A 17,993-nucleotide genomic window follows, 5' to 3' on the forward strand; every position below is an offset into this window, starting at 1 on the left:
GGAAACTGGTGCCACCATAACTTACCTGTCTGTGCCATTTGGGTTGAGTCCTGCCTCTGGAAAGAGCCAGTAACTGGCATTACATCCTGCAAGAAATAGCCAGGAATTAACTGCTCTATAAAAAGACATAAAAGCATAATCCAATCTTGAAAGTGTGTGATAATTTCCCTAGTCTAGTTTTATAATTGAATGGAAAATCTTCTTTAACATTTCACATAGATTAGTAGAGAACACCTAATTTATGCTACTACCTTATAATACGTTTACTGGAGTCTTCAAAATGACAAACACCTGTCTTATCATTCACACCAAGAATAGGTTTCCACCAGACCATAATAACAAAATGATAATTTGTGACATTCTGAAAGAAGATGGGACTAGTAAAAATCATCATGGAATTGACTTTTTAATATCCCAAGATCACTGTCGCTTAATAAGACTGAAGCTTTGAGAATGAAATTAAAGCATAAATCCCTAGAAGAGACTTTCAGGAGCCTGAGATGCAACTATTAGGTTAAAAAAAAAAATCAGCTTTAAGGTTCTAAATATGTCTCTGTCAATAAAAATGCAAGGAGAGAATGTAAGCACATGCTATTAGAAACAAGAGCAGCTCAGCACTGGAGATGTCTAGGGAATAGAATTCTCTGATAATGTTCAAGGTCCAAAATTGTTCCATCCAGACGAGCAGTTTTATAAAAAGGCCTCAAATTATCAACTGCCAGTGCAGCCAAATTTTGCTCCGTGACAGTATGGAAGGAATAAAACATGTTTTTAAAGTGCTCTCCAGAATCCTGAGCAGCTCAGACAAATGTCCAAACAACTTTTCAGTTATGCCACAGCTCTGCAGACCTGGGACACCACAGCTGGCACCAGGAGAACTGGGGAGAATTCCCTCTCCCCCGCCACAGGAACACACAGGGTTCAGAGGGTGGGCGTCTGACAACCACCCTGTGCAGGGGTGACCTGCAGGCAGGGCTGCCCACAGGCTTCAGGAAACTCTTTGCTGAAGTGCCCCAAGGAATAAGTTGCCTCTAAGTCAGAAGTGCTTCAAAGTCTTTCCCTGGGCTAACAGATTCCCCTTTTGTAGAAGGCAGTCTAGATAATGAATCCTGGCTCAGATGCAGAATTGTTTTTCATAAGATGCTTCAATTTCTGGGAAATAGCAGGGTGGTTTATCTCAACAGAAGACTGTCTTGTCTGATGAGGTCTAACCAGCCTATCTGCTGCCTCATTTCTATAGGAGAGAGCCTAAGAGTGGTGATTATTTTAATTTTTATGTTTAGAAGTTAACGTACAAAAAAACCCGACCACCCAACCTTCTAATTAAAAAAAAAGAAAAAAAAAGAAAAAAAGAATTTGCATAGCTAAAAACAATGGTCAGTTGTGTAAACCATGACAGGGAAGATTCTGGTGGTAAGTCAGAAGTCTGTGTTTCATGGCATGCATGGAAAGAGGCTCTTGCTGCAGCTGCTGTGGCTCCAGTGTAGCAAGACAGAGCTCCTGCAGCCACACTGCTTTAGGTTTTACAGTAAAACCTGGACAGGAGACACACAGCTGTTTGATGCCTCACCGTTGTGTTTGGCCTAGACTGCCAGATGAATTCAGAGTAAACTGGGTGTTCCTATAATGACTGGTAGGTCCAGAGGTGCAAATTGCAGCAGAGATACTCAGTCTGTAGAGGTGAAAAGCTATTTCAGCCCAAATCTCTCTTCCTGTGATGGGCCACAAACACCTGCTCAGCAAGTGAACTCCTGCAGAGTTCACTGATGTCTCCAGGCTTTGGAGCACATTTATGTGGCTGATAAGCAGAAATTTGATCTCTAGATACTTGTCGGTTCAAACTACACAGATACTGCAAGGTGAGATGCCATAGTTTCAATTACTTTTCTTCAATTGGGTGTGTGTAAGAGAGAGAGCAAATAAAAAATAGACAAAACTGCTGTTATTCAGAAGACACCCTCAGAAACAGGGAGACAGAGAAAGATTAAATGTGACAGGGACTCCCTGGAGGGCTTTGCAGGAGTTAGGGAGGACTTTTTTTAACCCCAACACATCTGAAACTGAGAATCTGAGGCAACAAAGGAATAACATTTATTCAATAACAGATAATTTTAATTCATCTGAGAAAGGAACTGGAGAACTATTTAAAGCACAGTGGAACATTATACAAATAATACTTCCTCAGACAACAAAAGGCAAGTAAGGCATGTCTAATGTGAGAGAGGAAATTGCCAGAGAAGCTCAGATAATGCTGCAACCTTTTGTTGATTTTTTTAATAGTGGCTACGATTGTAGAATGGGTCTATGTGCTATGAATTGATGCTGTGAATAAAATTCAGCTACCCTGCTAGTCAATTTTTCTTACCGATAAATACACACCCCAGAAGACACTCACCTGTGTGGCAAAGTAGCATTTAATCCATGTACTTTGCACAGTAGATGGAATTACAATAGGGATTCATTACAGGCTCACTGGTATTTGTATTTGGCATTTCTGACTCTCCCTGGGGACCAGCATCAGTGGTTTAACTGTGGGTCAGCCAGAGGAAGGATGAAGCCAAAGCCCAGCTGGAAAACAGGTGTGCTGGCACAGAGGTATTAGGAATGTGTGACCTGAATCCCACAGCTGGACAGACACCTATGTCACAGAGTTCTCCCTCAGCTTTGAAAAATGAATGTGGAGCGGAATCTCACAGGTCTTGGTCTTTCCAAAACGAAACATGAGAAGCAGATTATGTTTAACGAGAGAAACAATTTTTAGTGACTTCAATGACATGCTGAGTATTTATGTATTACTGACACAAAAGACTGATTTCAGAGGGCATAAACCACATTTGGTTCAGTAAATAGTCTAAGTAATGCTTCTGCTTTGTTGTTATTGTGCTTGAAGCCCTTCATTCTTCCACAAAACAATTGGGCTGTTCAGTGTTCCATTGTCCCCAAATGGAAGGGGAAACACATTGATCTTTCCTAATGTGACTTGACCCTGAATTTATTTCATTGTGTTGGATTCCACTATTTTCACATCCTATCCAGATGAGTTACTGCTTAGCCTGAGCTGAAATCTAAGAAAACAGAGGTATCAGATGAGGATTAGAAAAGCATTTTTTGAGGAATATGACTGAAACTAACCCTCTGCCTTGGTTTAGCAGAGTCATGTCTGGATAACTCTTATCTCCTCCTCCAAGAACTCTTGTCCTCCTTATCTAAGCTTTGCCAAGAGGTAAGATGGAGCACTTGCTGAACAGTGCTTCTTGTGAAACCACATAATTATTTCAAATAGAATTTCTTATAGTTGGTATGTTAAGGTAATCAAAAGACTCTTGGATACTTTTTTTTTCCTTTTTTTTTTTTTAAATTTTTTTTTAATTTTCCTGCAGTCCTTCTTTTTCTATGATGGTCAAAAATATAGAGAGGTCCTTAGAATAAATCTGCTGACTTCAGTGGGTTCCTGACAATTGAAGTGAGTTGGATTTCTAGCCTTGTGATTTAGAGCATGAGAAGATCCACATCAGGTCTGGTCTAGGCCATTAGCCACTCTGTAGCAGTGATTACTTAGGGAAAAGTTATAAGGCTTTGCAACTGAGGCAGAAATTACATCTACCAAGTCCTCGATGGAGTTTTTTTCTTCCACCAGTTTTGCTGCTGGCCTTTTAACCTCAAATATATTTCTGACTCATAGCTATGAATTTGACTAGGTGCCTAAGTAACTGGTTTAACCAAACTAACTTTTTAACTAGATGTTGGAAAATTACCTCCTGATTGTTTTGAACCTGTTATACAATCAGTCCATTTGCTGTCCCTAGTTCTTCCATTTTGAGAAACAGTTTGAGAACAATTTTTTTCCATTAATTTTTTCATTTATGATTGCACAGACCTGTGTCATATCACCCTGAGTTCCCTTTTTTCCAGCTCTAGGCTTGGTTGTTTTCTTTGACAAAGAAGCTGTTCAAAATGTTTGCTCATTCTTCTCCCTGACTGGAGTTCTTTTATTTCCTGTTTCCAGATGAGAACAGATCTAAATAAATACTACCCAGAGACCCCTGACTTTCTTTGAAGACTGCAGTGATCTTTTTAATAGTGCTGTGTAAAAATGACATATGTGAAACACAATGAAATTTGTTGAGACTTCCAACACTGAAGATTAAGTAAATATGATTTTACTCTCTGTACTAAATCTGCTGATGAAGAAGCTAAATTCTCATCATCAGCAGTTACAGCAACTAGCTTGCCTGCTTTTCTCATCCTGGGGATAATTCTGCCTTGAAGATGTTACTCGTTGATATCTTTTTGCCATGACAGATGTTTAAGCTGATACTTGCTTAGATGACAAGAGTGAAAATAGACTGAACATCATTTGATAGAAACCCCCTAACATCAACAGAACCAGTACAGACCCCAAGTCCTTTATCTTACCTCTCAGACAGTACCTTGGCAGCCCTATACATGATAATGTAAGAATAATTGCTTATTACATTTCTGCTGTAACATACAAGCATTGTGTAATTCAGCATTAATGTCTGACAACCCAGCTGTCATCTTTCCAAAAATACTTGCTCTCTAACTACTGTAGCTGCTACTACTTCTGCTTCAAACCAAAGGAAGAGATTCTGCTCCAGGGCATTTTGACAGGGTGTTATCTTTTGAAAAGACAGATGTTTGTGCTGGAACTGTCTGGTGGTTTTAAGGCTTATGCACATGTTTCAATAAATAAGTGCTAAATTACTTGCTGGGTTCTGAGTTAAAGTGGATGACTTCTAGAGAAATATGTCAGTGACACACAAAACTAAGACCAGCACATTCACAAAAAAATTTCAAATTACCTTTTTAACAGCATGAAAAGCCAAGAAGCTCTGCCTTAAAGGTTTATGAATGTGAAAGGACACTGAGAATGTATGAAAGAGATGTTGTTGTCATTTTCTTCCCTTCTCCATTTCATTTCCCAAGAGAAATACTTCCTAGGGAGGGCAAATAATTCCTTACCTTATAAGCGACTTTATTATTTGAAGTAGTATGTTGGTACTTATTGACCCAACTTTGATTTGTAAGCTGATGATGAAATTAATTTGGCCTTTGGTGTAACCACAATTAACTTCTCCAGAAGGGAGGTGATTCGATGCCTTGCAGTAAAAAAGTCTCTTTGGAAGGAGCAGCCCAGGGTTTGTTGTGTTGTTTGAGGCTTCAGTAGACTCACATCAGGCTGAAGTGGTTTGTCTGCCCCTGGCTGGTCCTCTGCACTGGGTGGGATTTCACCTTGGAGGATAAATTATGGAAGTTCTTTCACATCAGAATGACTGACTGTTATCTCATGTGGGAGTTTAATTCCTTGTTCAGATTCCAGATAAAGGACCAGAGAAAGAACTGGACAATGACACTGATTGAACAGTATTTAATATTCTATAGGCAGTCTGGTTAACCTGTCACTGCTAAATGAATATGTGTTGTGTCTGTCTGTACTTGAAACTCTTTCTCATATTAATAAATGAAAGTAGGATAAAGTACTTGAGCTTTTAAACTACCTAGAAGGAAATACATGAAACACTTTCCTCCCTCTGGCAATCTGCAGTTGCTTACTGAATGAAGGGTGGGGAGGAAGAAAGAGAATAGAAGAGAAAAATAGGGATCCTGTTTAAATATTCTGAAACAGTCTTCTGCTATTACCTTACCAAGACACCAATCTGAGGACTCTAATTCTTTAAGTCATTCTGGAATTATAGATAAGCAAGCATAGGACAAATAATTCAGAAAATTTATCTGAGTTGTGGAGAGGCCGCTTGAATGTACAGTAAAATGTGAAGTGCAATGTAAAAAGTACATTGAAAGTACCATGCCATTTATATAAACATGTATGTGTGTGTATATATATATATATATACAAAACCCCTATGAACCTCAGATTTGCAGGCTGTGATGTAAAAGATTTAATGTCTCTATGATCTAGTTCTTGGGACAAAAAAAGACCACTTTGCAAGTTAGAACCTAACAGTATTTCTCCTTATGCCAGCTACTCCACCCTGTAGTTAACCACATGCTTAATTCTAGGTTTGGACATTATGAAAATAGAATTAATGAAAAAAAGCTCAGTTGTCTGGTGCTGGAGCTCTGATCCAGTCTGATCCTGTCTGCCCTGTTAGAAGCTGGAGAGGTTCATGGTGTTGGTAGCTGCTCATTGATTCCAGATACTGGAAGAACATTTTGTTGGAAAAATTTTGATTTTTTTTTATGCCAAAAGAAGAATTTTCCGTATGAGAATTACATTTCTTCTTCCCTTTGTCTTCTTTGGATTACACTCCTCCCACTCTACCTCATGCACCAGCTGGAAAACCTGAAGCCAAGATTCCTCAGCTGCTGGCTTGGAGACTCCTGCAAACACCACTTCCCATGCACATGCCAAGGGTACACACTTTGTACAACCTGCTTTAGGGTTGGGTTTTTTTTTCCCAATAGTTTGGGGCACATATTTACAAGTGAGCAAGGCACAGGCATCAGACAGTTAGCAGGGCAGCTGAGTAGCTATTAGTAGATCAAGTTTTTACTCCTTGCTTTTCCTCTGACCAGCTGTTCAAAGCAGCATGAAAAGCTGCAAGTATTCCCTGGGGAGAAGAAAGAAAAAGAAAAAAAAAAGAAGAAGAAATGGAAGCATTTCAACATTAAAAACCTTTGATTTCTTTGTTAAGAAAAATCATTTGATGATGCCCTGTATATTTTTTTCAGAGCTCATACTGGTTTAAAGCAAAGAAATTAAATAAAATATATTTATTAGGGTTTTTTGTTTGTTTGGTTTGGGTTTTTTTAGGTTGTCACTTTTGAAGCAATTCTTACTTGTTTTCCCACTTACTGTGCATGGGCTTGCTTGCAAACTTGTCCCTGAGTGTGTCAAGCAGATTCCTTTTTCATGAGGCTGGAAGGGCACACGCTGTGACCACACACCACACTCCAGTCACTAAGGGGTCTCCGGGGTACAGACCTCAGCACCAGCCCCTCTGCTCTGTGGATTCACTGCCTGCAACCCAATCCCTGGCAATGGAGACAGCCAGGTCTAACCTGTGCTGTGCCATGGGCAGGGGTTACCCCCAGAGCCCTTCACAGAGGTACAACTGCTGTACAGACACATTCCAGAGCTGATGCCTTTGTTTGTCTCCGAAATTTCAACAGCAGCAGCATTTTGAGACAACAGTGGCTTTGGAATTTCTTTAGGGCAATCTAGTAAAGTAGCTGTGTATTCAAGGATTTGCTAACAGCTGGAGAGGTTTGAACCTGCACCCTCTTACTTTTGGCAGGAAAGTGCTGGCCTGTATCTCCCATAGTATTGCAAGATTTGAGATAATCTTAGAGAAGACATGTGCTTGCTTTGCACATATGTTCCAATTTCAGAATAGGCTGCAGCAGGTGATGTGCTCTCCAGATCCACTCCTCCTTTTTTTTTTTTCTTAGGATTTGGCTTTCTTAGTGGGTATCTGATGGTACACTGAAGTAGAATGTGTATCCTAGGAATGACAAGTACCAGGTGGCTTGTCCCAAACAACAGCTATATTCTGGTTATGCATATCATAGAATCATAGAGTGGCTTGGATTGGAAGGGATCTTAAAGATCATCCAGCTGTGGCCAGGGACATCTTTTACTAAAACAAGTTGCTCCAAGCTCTGTCCAGCCTTGCCTTGAACACTTGTAGGGATGGGGCATCAGCAGCTTCTCTGGGCAACCAGGCCCTCACCACCCTCACAGTAGAGGATTTCTTCCTGATATCCCCACTCTTTCAGTGTGAAGCCATTCCTTCTTGTCCTATCATGACATGCCCTTGCCAAAAGTACCTTTCCATTTTTCTTGTAGGTTCCCTTCAGGTATTGGAAGGCCGCAACTGGATCACTCCAAAGCCTCTCTTTTCTAGGCTGAACAATCACCCCTCTCTCAGCCTTTGCTCATAGGAGAGGGGCAGGGTGGCTGTAAAAATTATGGCTCAAGAAGAATCAAGGCCAGGCTGGGTGGAGCTCTGAGCAACCTGATCTGGTGTGTGGCATCCCTGCCCATGGCAGGGGGCTTGGAACGAGAGGATCTTTAAGGTCTCTTCCACCCCAACTGATTCTGTGGTTCCATGAAGAATCAAGCACGCTGCATACACAATTTGGACTCCTTTGTGGCCCCTCCACTGCAGCACAGAGAAGACACCGACTTTCACTGCTGGTGAGTGAATTTCAGCTGGTTCAGGTGCTCCCAGAGGCAGCTCCTCATCAGGCGGTTTGCGGTGCCGGCCGTGAGTCTGAGCCGCTTTCCAACCCTCCTCCAGGGAGTCCCACAGATCCTTCAGGGAGGATGAGTGACAGTGCCCCAACAGTAACTCTTAATTATTTTCCAGCTTTGACAATTAACTAATAAATCCTATCTAATCAAATGGGATTTCAAGTCCATGATTTAAAGTCTATTTACTGTACTTTCATAACTGTAATTTTTTTTTTCTTTTCCTTCCCCTGAAGGCACCCTCTTCCTTGGAAGGTAAAGATTAAGCTGACAGATGGTATCAGCAGAAGAATGATTATGAGCTTTAAAAACCTTGATATTTTGGCTTAGTACACCATTTTTCATGCAAATACTGACATGGATATTAGCATCCAATTAAGAAGGCATAAAACTATGCCATTCAGTTACAGTTTACATTACAATCATTTAATGTTTCATTAAAAATGCTAAGAAAGGCTGCTCTGAAAAGGATAAAAATCAATGATCTATACATCACTTCTGATGCTTTGCTCTTCTGGTATGATGTGATAGTGAAAATGGGCTATAAATATCTTTAAATTATTCTGGTAATCTGAGTTGCTGTTTCCACTTTTGGGTTCTATCTTTACCAAAGTATCCACTTACATCATGACACACTACCTGGTCTTAAGCTAGTGTTAGTAAGGCAAAGTGTTAACTCTTCTGTGTGTCTTCACAGAGTACTTCCAAATCGTGAACCAGATATTTATTTCTATAGGTTAGGTTTTTAGCTGGACAAGAACTGTCTTTGATACGTTCTTGTCTGCAATTTAGATACCAAAACACCTGATGGTCTTCAGGCCAATGTTTTGAAAAGTCCTTTGTTTTCTGTTTAGCTTTGTTTTCCCTGAGAAAACCCATTTGCTTGGCACTTCCATTGAAAAATAATACTCTTTGTTATTAGAAGTAATGCTCTGACTTATTTTAACATCACCATATTCACATCACTTTTTGAAAATAAGGAATAAATGGAATGAAATTGCCCAATGTCATGTAATTTATGAAATAATCTATGTTTATTAAAACTTCAAAATTGTTCATTTGATATGAATATTTCTCTCTGTAAACACAGAGTTAGGTTAAAACTGAAATAAAATTCATACTTTGGAATCTCTTAAAAAGTTTTCTAATGAAATGTCTTGATAATTTTGAAATATTTTCCAGAGTGATTTTAAGCAAAAAAAAAAATTTATTACGCTGCTTTTGGATAAATGTCAGGGCGTTAATATGCAAAATGTTGTTATTTTAACCAAGAAGGTGTAATTCAAAAGGTCTTGACCAACTACACTTACATTAATTTATGTCTTTCTCATAGACAGGCAAAAAGTATAAATCTCCACCTTCTCATCACATCTATTGTCAGTGAACAAAATATAATACCGAAAATTATTCAGATCTCATTAAACGCTGCTTTCACAGGAAACTTTAAAAACTTTGGACATGCAGCCACATTGTTTAGCAAATTACTGAAGTGTTACGTGATGGATAAGCCAGGGGCAGGCTAGTACATGCTGTAAACAAAGATAATAAAATAATGCAACTTAACCTTCTCATCACATACTGGGCTAACACATCAGCTTACGCCATCCTCAGCCTGAGGGTACTCACCTGGACAAGTGTCAGGGCTCACTTGAGAAACTAAGTTGATCAGTTCAACAAGCCTTTCTAGGCTAAGAAGCCTGTGACGCCTCTACTTGCTTTATTTTTTTCTCTCTCTATGAAAAGTGAATGTTGATCCCGTCTCCATGTCTCCTGCAGCTTCTTACTCCTGCAAAGTGGGATACAGGATGGATATCCTGTTGGATACAGGAAGGATGACTAACCTGTATGGATCAGTCTGTAAAAATGGTAGTGAGTGCTGAAAAAGAGACAGCACTTCCAGCCAGTGTTGCACCACTGATAGCAATGGCTGCTTGCAAGTATTGCTTTCAAGTTGTCCTCTTTATTAGGAGATATCAAAACCTCCAGTGGCAATTCATCACCTTTCTAATTCTATTGGCAGTAATGGAAAAATGCCAAGTCATTTTCCACAAATTTCAGCATCTCTCTTTAAATTCATATAGCATCCAAGATTAGAGTACAACACAAGTCAAAGACCATTGACTGGCTGTTTGGCGACCAAAAAACCTTTAATCCTGTGTTAGAGAGACGTCACCAAGTCATTTTAAAGGACAAGGGAAAGTAGCATATCAGAGTATAAGGTTTTTAATGGGAGATGTTGAGGTTTATTTGTTTCATTTCATCTGCCCATGGGTTGGTAACAAGGCTGTTCTTTGAGACCATGTCATGAAGGCAAACTTCATCTCAGCTCCTAATAGCCATTGCCTTTGTCTCTTATCGAAGGTCACTTGCAAATGCTTTAAGATTTGAAACACTAGCATAATAACAAGTAGCCTGGCTGATTTTGCAAACTCCTCTTGCAAAATTTTCAGACACTAATGCACATTTTTATGATTAGAATAAAGGGTAGGAAATAGACTAATTTCATGCAATGGCTAGAAGCTAATGGTAATGAATTCAAATTCAAAGGAGTATATTACAGATAGGTAGGTACCAGGACAATTTACCTAGGGAAGCAATGGATACTTACACACCTAAAATCCCTATAGGGGAAGAGCAAATATTTTAAATCTTTTCTTCCAGAAAGTCAGAATATCATCATCTCAAAAACTATGAAAAACTTGAACATTTCTTCGTAAGTGAAATATTTTGACATCTCTTTACAACATGACTTCGGGCTTTTTACCGGGTCCCTCAATGTGCCATAGGAGGTATTTTGGGACATTCCAGGAGGAGCCATGTGGGAACACAGTGTGGAGGATGCAAAAAGGAAAAAAAAAAGCAGCTGTCTACTTTGCTAAAAATGAAGAATTTGGGGATTCGTGCTACAATGTTTAGCCCTCCTGTGATTATTATTCTTCAAACACAAGCCAGAAGTTTTACAATATCACGTAGTACTTCTGACCTATTTTTTTTCTGCAGGGATTGAGCCCTACAGGATGCAGACAGGGTTATTCCTCAATTTGGAGATAAGGATGTGAGCACTCAGTGCCTAGATCAGCCCAGTGCTGAGAGATAGAGGAGAGCAATGAATGAAAACTTCCAGGGTCTCTTCAAAGGGGAGCCTGCCATTTATCTCACACTGTATTGTGGTAAACAAAACTCGAAGGATAATACATTAGGGAACAATCAGACTAATGATCTGCAGAGATTCTTGTGTTAATGTTGTCTCTTTATACTAGAAGTATGCTTTTAGCTAAATACCTTTTCAGTTCCCTTCCTGGGTATATAAATGAATAAAAGGGTGATAATGCACTTTCATTATTTTAGGAACATATTTGCACCTTAATGAAAGAGCTCTTGGGGGGCGCGAAAGACAGAGATACAAGCGCTTAAACTAATAGGAAAATGTTTTGTGGATTATGCAAGATATGAAAATATAAACTTCTCACCATGCTATCATCTTCATCTTAAAGAGAAAAAAAAAAAAACAGTCAAACTTTATCCTATCATTGCATCATACACCTTATTTCTGTAAGTTTTCTGGAAGAAACCTGCAGTACAGTTTCTTGGACAGCCAGAAAATGAAGAATTTGTTTCAACACGTGAAATCACAGTTTTCTTTTCTGACAAATATCATCTCTTAAAACAATGACTGACTATTCTTGAAATATATACAGCCACCAGCAACCTTGAGACACCAATCCAGGAAAAAAGTTGGGGCTCTCTGATCTTAACCATTTAAAAGGTGTGCATTTTTAAGGAAAATTAAAATAAAATTTATCATCTGTGATACATTAAATTTACTTATGAATTATGGAGTGGTCAAGTTCTGGTCTTATATTCTTCTTGACTGTTCTCAGGGCAACAACTTCTCAAGTCTAATGCAGCAAATTTTTTCCCTTCAGATGGTCCTTCTTAACTTGGCGTTTGGTGATAGAAAAAAACCCCAAAAACCCACATACAAAAAAAAGAAAAACTGTGGATAAAATCTGAAGTAAAAATGTGAAGCAATGTGAAACACAGAAATATGCCAGCATTTGATCTAAGGAGCCTACAGAATTACCACAGTGAGCATATGTTCATGTTCAAAGATAACAGACATTTTTGATAACCCTTCCTAAACTTAGCTCAATTCTGATTTACATATTTAAATATTCCTTTTTTTTTTTAATTACTTAAATCAGGGTCACCTTCATCATTTGTACAGAAATATACACACAGCTTTCACTTGTATAAATGTTTAATTGCAAATATTGCACCTCAATTTTTATACAGCGAATCTGCATCAAATTGCTCATTTTCTTATTCAGTAATTTTGTAATGTATAATTGTATTTTGTTTCCTTGCATATGTGTCAAAACTCTGTCTGCAGAAATGATACTTGAATCTCATTCCTCCTCATCTGACTTCACTATTTGTTGGATCTATTTTCTCTCTCCTGCATAATCTTCCCTTTTTAACTCCTCAGTAAAGGCCTCCTGGACAGCAGCAATCCAGCTGGTTTAAGATTTTTATCAGAACTTCTGTATTTCCAGGAAAAGCTTTGGGAACTCGTAATTCTAACACAAGCCATTACTGCTAAACATTTCTGACTAGCTCATTATTAGCCATGACTGAAGATCATTTGGAGTGGACAGACAAAGAGGGTGATATAATAGCATAAATCCCATCATTCCATTAAAAGCATAGGTAAATGCCTAAAAATGCCAAATCACAAGATTACCTCAAAACATTATGGAAGTTTCTTAAAAATGCAGATGTTTTGGATTTTTTTTTAATGCATTTTACTTGTGGGAACCATGGCATTCACGGGAACCACACAGGAACATTCACAATTTTACCTATAAAAATAAATTTTAAAAGTCACACCTTCCTCAGCAGCTGATCGTGGTCGGCTGTGATGAACTACGAAGACCCAAGTATGTATTGCTAAATGTAACATTTAAGCTGTGAATGTTTCTGTCTGATTTTTGGCTAAAACACAAAGCTGTATTTCCAAGCTGGCCTTTGCTGTAGACACTTTTCCATCCAGAACTAGCTGGTCCTTCTGGCTCATTCACCTCTCCAGCTGCACTACTGACTTGGAGGATAACAGCAGTCTGGAACTGGGGCCTGATAGTGCTGTGTAAATATCTCAATCCTTCTTGGAACAGACAAAGGAAGTATTTTCTCCTTTTTTTTTTTTTTTTCCCCCTCCCTTAAGTGAGATCTGATTAGATTCTTAAAGCCAAAATTCTCCATCAAGGTATCACAAATACTCTTATTAGGATGGATAGATCTCATGGCATTTGTATGAGAAAAAGCTGGGCTTCTAATCAGGTCAGTTTTGGAGCTGTATTTGTGTTCCACATGTAATTACCCTCCACGGGCCAGGGAAGCTTGCCAAAGGCACTGCTGTAGCTTTTTACAGCAGGTTACATACTCGCATTTTTATATATGAATCTCTAAAGATACTTCAGGGCAGTACTGGAGAAGCAAACTGCATTGCTTGCTGTGCCAGTGGATATGCAGCTTCCATGGATTCAAACAATGTTTGCTCTTTACTGGGAAGTTTTGAAAGTCCTGCATCCATTTTTACTTGGGCTACACTATTAAAAGCAAACAAAATACAGCTCACAGTGTTCAAGGGCAGGCATTAGCTCTGCTATCATTCATGTTCTTGGTTAACAAAATCCCTGGGGTCATTTGTCAGTGTTATGAAGCTCCCACAGTGAGTGCAGCCAGCCATGCCATTCAACGTGCAGAGCACTGGGTATACCTGCCTTCCTAGAAAGGCCTGGGGCAATGGATGAGCTCATTATAGGGTTAGATAAGCATTTTAAGGCTTTTTGCTGTTTTCATAGTCAGTTCTTTGCACTGGCTGCTGGAGGCACTTCCATACTGCCAGGAGCGAGCAGGGATTAATCTGATTCTTTCCCATTTATGAATATTAGAGAATATACCAAAGCATATCCAAGTATTTTGATAGTAGCTACACCTTTTGTACATTGAGTAACTGGGTTTTCAGAATAAAATGACCCCTCAGTGCTTTTCCACTAACTACAGCTCTTGCTCCTTCCACTAGCAGAGCTCCTGCCCTTGAAGTTCTACACCTTGAACCTCACCTGCCTTTAGCAGCATGTTACCTACCTCATTCTCTCCAAAATGTGGAACACACAGGGCTGGCTGTTCTCCACTGAGGTGTGTGCAGAGGAGCCATCCAGAGGGGAGCAGCACTGTGGACCATGCTCTCCTCGACAGTTCACCCTGGGAGAGCTGCTTTAGCTTCAAGGGGAGGGAGAAGTAGAGATGTAGGCACAGGAGGGCTGGAAGAGGACGAGGTTCATACTCAGTTGCCCCGGAAGGTGCATCTGCAGGTTCAAGATTAGAATCATTACGTTTGGAAAGGACCTCTAAAATCATCGAGTCCAACTATTAACCAACGCTACCAGGTGCACCACTAAACTCCAAACACCACATCTACATCTATACATTTTTTTGAACATTTATTATGTGGCACAGCCACCAGACAGAGAAATTTTTTAAATCAGGGTGCACTGAACAATGTTATATATTCACCAGCTCTGCAACCCATGGTTTAAGAAGATGTTTTAAGAAGACATTTAAGAAGACGTCATTAAAATAAGAGGTTTAGGCTCGGCTGCTGTACATTTTGGAAGTGTTCCCAGTGAGAAAGGTGCAAGGACTGCACTGACAATGAGTTAAAATTTAACAGGAATAATAATGGTTAGGACTTCATTGATATCCTGATACATGAACTCCTTCTCCCTGTATATTTATCTTCTCAGTCTTTGAGAAAGGTACTAACAAATATTTGGGCTGAAGTGACACAGTAACAATATTTGGCTTTTAATACTGAAACTGAAGAATGAAAATATCCAAAAAGGAGTAAATAAACTCTTTGAAATGTATTATTTAGTTGATTTCTACGAAATGGAAAGAATAATTTATTAATTCAATGTTTTTATTGATAAAGAAACTACCTCTGGTTTATGAATGTCACTCAGTGGGTTAAAAGATCTCACTGGGCTGGTAGTGTGAATCAAGGCCAGACATAATTATTTAATTTTGTTTTCTGCACATGTGTTTATTAATATTTTTGAAAAATATAAAACTGATATCACAGATCTGTATATGCATGAAATATTATGATAAATATTAATTATTCAGGGCAAACAAGGCATCCTATGGTTTATATATAACAAGCTCTGCAAAGAGACATCAAAACCAGCAATCTGAATAGTTCCCTGTTACAAAATCTTCCTTCACATGAAGCACATGCAAAATCACCAACTAAGAAAAAAATGTCTCTACTATCAAACTTCAATTATTAAAATGAGCCAATCCTTTGCAATGGTATTATTATGGATCTTAGTTTTCCATTATTCTGGAAATAAAGTTTTTCAGCAAATTGGGAAGTTTCTGTTTTCTGCAACAGTATGATTGGAGAAAGTCAGACAAATGTATCTAGAATTGCATGGATGTGTCTGGAAAGCATTTGTTTAGCAGTGTTAATCAGTTGTGTCAGTTCTTCCTAAAATTAATTTCTTAAAAATTGAAATTGGGAAAATTGAAATTATATCTCCAAGTTAGACTTGATACAAGCTCTCCTATGAAACCTTGCAGAGCTATAGAACTATGGTAGCAAATGTAATTGTGGATGCCATAATACAGCATCAATGAAAGGAGTCTAGAAAAAAAGGTTAAAAGGATCCCTAATAAAACCTTACTGAAATGCATTCAGTGATTAAAACAAAACAAAAGCCAAAAACCCCAACATAAAAGGCATAATAACTATACTTGAGTCCTGGATAATGTCCTCCTTCTACTATTAATCTGGTATTTGGCACAAGAATACAGCACATAAAGTTACAGACTTTTTCTATAATCACAAATGCAATAAAATGAGATATTCCCAAGTTTCCTGTGTTCATATAAAAGAAAACCATAATTTTAAAACAAAGACCTGTATTTTATTCCACTTTTTCAGGAAGGCTTCAAATCTTAGGAATGCAAAACAAACAAAAAATTATCTCAGACCAAAAAGAACTGCCTTTTATTTGTTTCCTTTCTGACTTATGTCCAAAAGCCTGCTGATTTTTCATTCATCTGCATCAAATTAAGTTCAGGTGAGAGGCTGGATTTGTTCACTTTCTTTTCTCCTAGGAAAGCTGACCTGGTTATTGAACTTTTCTCTGTGGTAAAATACTAAAATATAACTTCTTTGGTGCTGCTATTTTCCCGAGGCATTCACAAGCTGCACAGTTCTGCATCCCTAGGTTATCAAAGTCTGCTTACACAAAAGCCTTAAGTGGAAAAGTGAAATTAAAGAAAAATCTTTTTATCATTTCTACATTATGAAGAATAATTTAACTTGTTCCATCTCATAGGTAAAAAAATATTTATTGAATAGCTAGTTATTAAATTGGCTAGATTAATAGCTAGATTAATATATATAGGGCTTAACTAGTTTAGTTGCCTTCATTTATCTACCAGTATTCATTTCCCTACAAGAGTATACCATAATCTTCATCCTTTGTCTTCTAAATACCAGACATTTTGATGTTTGCCTGGTGCCACCCTATGTTCAGTATATAGTTTCATTACAGAAGGATGAAATGGGGCTTGCAAATATAAAATCTCCCAGGTTGCCTTTGGGTGACTATAATACTTGAATGTGAGAGTTATTGTAATGAAGCTGATAATTACATCATATGCAAAAGGAAATGTGGAGGATGGTGGAGGAGTACACTGCCCCAGAGCTGTATATTTTCTGCAGTGGGAGGAAAAGGTTAACTCTTGTCTTGCTAAATTCAAAGGCAGATTTGCCACAGCAAGTTGATGAACAGGCAGCTTCTTTCCTGACACACTAGTTCCTCTATAAACGCTAACAGTTGGACTAACTTCAAAGTTGGCTCTTTTAAGCCTTAAATATGTTTATGCAAGCAGCCACCATTTCCTGCACTAGGTGGAAAATACTGCAAATGTTAGTTGAAAAAATAGTGAAAGCTCTTGCAGTTGTGCCAGCAACAAACACACTTTCCAACAGGCGTTTGATGGAGCTTTCATGTCTCATTGTTGCTGTATTTCCATGTTTTGAGGTTCCAGCAAAGTGATCAAAATATGTATATTACCTTACTTCAAAACAAAACAAAACAAAGGGGGAAAAAAAAAGGAAAAAAGAGAAAAAGAAAAGTCTAAATACCTTGAATATCTTGCATTCACAGCAAATTACAATTCATGATATTCCTCCCTTCGTTTTGTTCATTTTCTGGCTTCTGAAAAGTGGACATGTTGCTTCCTTAGTTATATTTACAGCACATGGTAAAACTGACTTCTCTGTGATCAAAATCCTCCATTTTTTACTTGCCTGTTTGTTTTTAAGCACAATGTTGCTCTCAGGCTGCATAATAAACCAATGTTTAATAACAGCAACTTCTTGTTTTTGTTCTTTACATCACTGTCATTTAGAGAATTATTTTAAAATAGCATAATGGCTTCAAAGACTGTTTTTAATAACAGTAGATGGTCAGAATTTCACTTCAAGCTAGTATTTCCAGTGCATTTTACATTAATTATACTTTAATTAGAAGACTACATCAATTGGAACAACCGACTGCATATGCTGGTTTTGTCTGGGATTGAGCTAATTTTCTTCATAGAGCTATAAAGGGGCTGGGTTTTGGATTTGTGCTGCAAAGTGTTGGTAATTTGGGGATGTTTTAGCTGTTGCTGA

The 17,993-nt window shown here is 38.4% G+C and overlaps 1 long non-coding RNA gene across 2 annotated transcripts in view; it reads right to left on the reverse strand.

Moving 5' to 3' along the window:
- Positions 1-17,993, reverse strand: part of LOC126636430 (uncharacterized) — a 91,355-nt gene that overhangs the window by 6,188 nt on the left and 67,174 nt on the right. The window contains exons 2-3 of one of the 2 annotated variants that reach the window (XR_007627986.1): positions 14,415-14,607; positions 26-86 (exon numbers count right to left, since the gene is read on the reverse strand). This is a non-coding gene — a long non-coding RNA (uncharacterized LOC126636430). Of the gene's footprint in view, positions 1-25; positions 87-14,386; positions 14,608-17,993 lie in introns of both variants that reach the window. The other variant, XR_007627985.1, reaches the window with a different exon arrangement.

The sequence above is a fragment of the Myiozetetes cayanensis genome, unplaced genomic scaffold, assembly GCF_022539395.1.
Source record: "Myiozetetes cayanensis isolate MyiCay16 unplaced genomic scaffold, myiCay2020 scf13, whole genome shotgun sequence".
NCBI classification, from domain to species: domain Eukaryota; kingdom Metazoa; phylum Chordata; class Aves; order Passeriformes; family Tyrannidae; genus Myiozetetes; species Myiozetetes cayanensis.